The sequence below is a fragment of the Anneissia japonica genome, unplaced genomic scaffold (assembly GCF_011630105.1).
Source record: "Anneissia japonica isolate Jap-2015-1 unplaced genomic scaffold, ASM1163010v1 scaffold287985_len465408_cov153, whole genome shotgun sequence".
NCBI classification, from domain to species: domain Eukaryota; kingdom Metazoa; phylum Echinodermata; class Crinoidea; order Comatulida; family Comatulidae; genus Anneissia; species Anneissia japonica.
In genome coordinates, this window is record NW_022719880.1 from 195,298 (window position 1) to 200,239 (window position 4,942).

General features: G+C 32.2%; 1 long non-coding RNA gene across 1 annotated transcript; it reads right to left on the minus strand.

The window, feature by feature from the left end:
• Positions 1–278: 278 nt before the first annotated feature.
• On the minus strand, positions 279–2,791 carry LOC117111105. The gene is made up of 2 exons (XR_004445813.1): positions 2,633–2,791; positions 279–1,486 (listed from the first exon to the last, which is right to left on the minus strand). It is a non-coding gene; the product is annotated as an uncharacterized LOC117111105 (long non-coding RNA).
• Between the last annotated feature and the right edge of the window lie 2,151 nt (positions 2,792–4,942).

The window sequence follows — 4,942 nt, forward strand, 5'->3', positions numbered from 1 at the left end:
AGATTCTTGAAGATTGTTACTTGTAACAAATTATGGATAGTTTTAGACAGTCATAACCGAACTATAGCTGACAAACTTGTGTCTTAACTAGTAGGCACTTTAGGCTATTATATTTGATGTGATATGGCTACATCTAAATATATCAGGATGATAAAGCACTCTCTCAGAAACACAAAACCGTTTAAAAAACTTCAATCGCACTTTTCGTTCCAGAGATATCGCTGTTTTTCTATGTCCAACTTGTACTAGTTAAGAGAACAAATGTCAAAGGTCAATCCTTTTATTTTCTTTGTTTTAGTGATGGCACCATAAAAATCACAGGTTTCAACACATTTTAACTTCTAACTTCAAAAGTATTTATTGTACACTCTTCAAATTTTCAGGATATACCATGAACATAATCAGCTATCAATGTATATAAAAAATTTGCATATTATATATTTTAACTACATAATTTGCATATTAATTATAAGAAAAATGTTGAATATCGGCATATTTTAAACGTTTTCTATGACATATTTGCAGCTATTACTGAACAAAATAACTTTGTATATACTTGAATGTTCAATTACACATAAACATTAATCTGAAAACAAATATTAATTAACATAATAATGATCAAATTTGCATATTAGCAAAAATAAGAATCTTCCCCAAATCAAATTACTTGTCATGATAAACTTCAGACTAAAATACTTGCAAATACAATCATAAGTTTATAAAGACATTCATTGATATTTATACTGAATTTTTGCATACACCACTAATGTCCTAATTTGCATATTAATTAAGGAAAAAATATTCAATACTAGCATTTTACTATTTTTTACAATTATTTTTGGAGCTGTAACTGAACAAAATACTTTGTACAGTATGTACTTGAAACTTTGAATGCATGGGTTACACATGAACATTATTCTGAAAACAAATTAATTAACATATTAACGATCAAATTTGCATATTAGCAAAAATAACTATTTTTTCTCAAATCTAATTACTGGTCATGTGACTCAGCACCATTCTGAATATGAATTTGACTGAATGACCTTTTTGAATTTTGAATATTGAATTTGAATTGTTATAATATCTGATTGCAATGAAGAAATTTGAATTGTACTGTCATGATAAAATTCCAGAATACTCATACAATTGAAAGTTTATGAAGACATTGTCCTTTATACTGAATGTGCATACATAATACTAATACAGTAATATTGACATCACTAATGACCTAATTTGGATGTTACCAAAAATAGTATAGTACAAGATTTGTACTTTATATTTTATCTACAATTATCAAATCATTGTGTTTTAAGTCTATCAACAAAGGAAATACTTCTTCAGAACTTTCGAGCTGAACTGCATCAGAAGCTGGACTTGCAGAACTGGCAGAAGTACTTGCTCATTCAAGACTTAGGGCCTACAACTAAGTTAACTGATGCTTCGTCGGATACATCATCAGCAGCGGACTCCATTATACGACAACCTTTAAAGAGAGATATAACAACAGTTTTCACTATTAAAAATGAAATTGAATAAAAATATTTAATATATTTGATTTGTTTACGTTTGCCATTATTATTATTACAGTTATATTTTGTACTTTTTTGAAAAAAAAAATTATAAAATAAAAATTATTTTCTTCAACTGTAATAAACACTTCTACAAGAATGTCAAACTTCAGCAAGAACAAGAAAAATATTCACATGTACGGTACATACATATAATTAATAAGCTAGGCCTAGGCATACACAATTAATTAATTGAAATATAGTTGTAAGATTTTATATAATCTTAGATGCTAATTAGCATATGTAAATAGCGCCACCATTGTCTATGATGCCATTGGTGCATCGTTGGTGAATCACAGCAAGCCAAGGAAGCAGCAAGTGCAAACATGTGTTCTGAGCTGTCCAGAAAATATGTATAATTTTCTGTTTAATGCTGGTTTAAGAAAGTCTACTTAAGGTGAAATGATAATGTAAGTCTATAGATTGTTACTGTATTCTTCATTTATTGATGACAATGATGTTTAGGCTTAATTATGGATACTATGTTATATGATGAGCTATAGAGCCATCACATTGTTTGACATAGGCCTACTGTTATTTAGCTATGTTGAGACATATTATTGATGCTTATATTTCATGATATAGCCAATAAATTGGTTATCTTGTTATATACCTTATGATGAAAGATTTATTCTATGTATCCATGTTAGAGCATATATGAATATTGGTATATTAAGCAATATGTATGACTTAAACATTATCCATATAGACCTGTTGTGTAAAGACATTCACTGTGGAATTTGTATTTCACGCTTGAATGATTTTGGTTAACCTAGCACAAATGCTGTCTCTTTATAATTAGCAATAGAATGCAACCTAACCTAGGCCTGAAAACACGATCGGACGAGAATCGTAACAAGATTCATAACCCGATGAATTTACGATGTTCAGGCGGTGTCTAATTACACTGCACCAAGTCTACGCTCTGCGGCGAAGGGCCTAGCACCAACCGCCACACACAATTGAAAGACACATTTTAATATCTCTAGCCGCCGTTCGTTATTAATTATTTCTCAAATTTAATAACGCCACGTAGTAGTTATAATAATATATTTTCATACCTTGTTCGCTAACGATTCGGTTGAGTTTAGACCTAAACAAAATTATTGAACTTTTTAAACTCGCTGTACTATATCAATAAAACAGTATAATACATACTCCAAGTATTGAAATACACGCCATCGTGTTGGGATTCGAATCCCAACACGATGGCGTGTATTTCAATACTTGGAGTATGTATTATACTTTCTTATCTGAGATTAATCAGTGGACCTTTCGGTTTTTATATCAATAAATGAAAGGATTTTCTCCGAACAAAGATGACAACAAAGCTTAAGATCGGATCTCTCAGAAAACGATCACATGGGAGCGTTAGGACCAATCACAATGTCCGGATTCTGCTTTTTCAAAACGTCCTGCAGAGAACGTTGTTTACAAAGGTCGTAATTCACGGTGCCGAATGAGCGTTGTATGCTAATACCCATTTCACACTGATGATATTTTGCAAATATTAACAACTTGTAACAAGTTGTAACCAGGTTTGGATGAGTGTGAAAGCAAAATCCTTGTAAACTTTCCGAGATTTCACAGGGGTCCCCTGAGTTATCTCGGAACAAAAACAGACCATCGCGAGGCCTGTTTTTTCCCCCGAGATGTTCCGAGTTGTTGTTGCGCATGCGTCATGTCCCTATTTTGACCTTTTCGCGGGCTGTGTTTTTTTTTTTTTATAGTTCGAACGAATGGCGGCAGCGATGGAAAACGTAGGCCTATCAACATTATTACCTAAAAGAAATATTGCTAAATTTCACATGTCAACGGATGTAGAAAAATCACGAGGCTTCGTAATCGTAGAATACGCCGACACCGAATTATTATGATGCTTGTCGCACTGATTGCCTCTAACAACAATGGTGAGTACCTACCGGCCGGCGGCCCGACTGCGCCTAGCTAGCGTAGGCCTAGGCCTATCTTTCTCGCCAGGACTACAGCAAACGAGCTAGGAGTGGAATTCGTTTTACTCTCCGAAGGCTAAGGACCATGGAATAATTATCTTGTTAATTCGGTACCAGGCCTAGTTTAGTAGTTGTTATGTAATTCGGACAACCTACAACTAGCCTAGGCCTACTACTATCTAGTACTATCCTAGGCCTCTCTAGGCTTAGTTTAAAATAGCCTTGGAATTTTTATTGTGATAAAACCTCAACAATACAAAATGAGTTACTGCTGTAGTGCATGTTTTGATTGAATGAAATGAGTGTTGTTAACATAATCAAAATATTGCTAGGTAGGCCTAGGCCTAGTTAAACAATTACCTGGCAGGAATAGCATGAATTAAACAACAAAGTAGTAAAAAAATCCATTAAAATATGAAAAAATATAAGTTTGGAGTTACTAAACTTAATGTAATGGATGGACCATAGATGAGATGATTGAATATTTGTAGACATCCCTGATAAAAGCATGGTGATAATATATTTAATAACTTAGGTAGTTAATTAAACTATTTAACGTTTGGTCAAGCTTTAAAACCTATAATTACTTTTCACAAAAAATTGAGTATATATATATATATATATATATATATATATATATATATGCCTATAAATAAAATAAAAAATAAAATAAAAAAAATAAACAAATTACGTTTTTTTTTTGTATTCGTAGTACAAATGTTTACTAAGGTAAATGGTGTGAACATTAATAGGGATATGGTAATTGAAAATATTTATGTACAATGTTATGTACAATGAAAATATATATATATATATTCGAGTGAAAGCAATGACTAAAATCGAATGCTTTATAGAACCGATCTAATTAATTTTATCAGTCTTTTTAATTGTATATAAGCATGAGTACTATGTCAATCTTGTAAGATACTGTGCATGTATATAAATAAGAATTGTATTGAAGAACGTATTATTGATATATTTACATGGAATGACAATAAAGGAAGGAAGCTCCCACGAAAGACAAAAAAAAAAAAAAGAACAAGATCATATATTGTAGGACCTAATTGAAAATGAATTCTTATCTGTTTGTTTCAGCTTTTGAGTCTGTCCCAAGGTCTTGTTGGGCCCTTCCTCGCAACATTGATTGGTGGACTCATGATCTGCAGTTTTGGACAGACGATAGAAGGTTTTATAAGAACTTTCGTATGTCAACAGACACATTCGATTTACTCTGCCATCATTTACAAGGTTCACTCATGAAACAAGACACACACTTGCGTAAGGCTATGGCTATCCCAGTAAACAAAAGAATTGCTATCACTTTAACTCGGCTTGCAAAAAATTCAGATCTCAGCTGCATCAGCAACACATTTGGTGTAGGTGTGTCAACAGTGTGTACCATGTCTCTTATACACATCT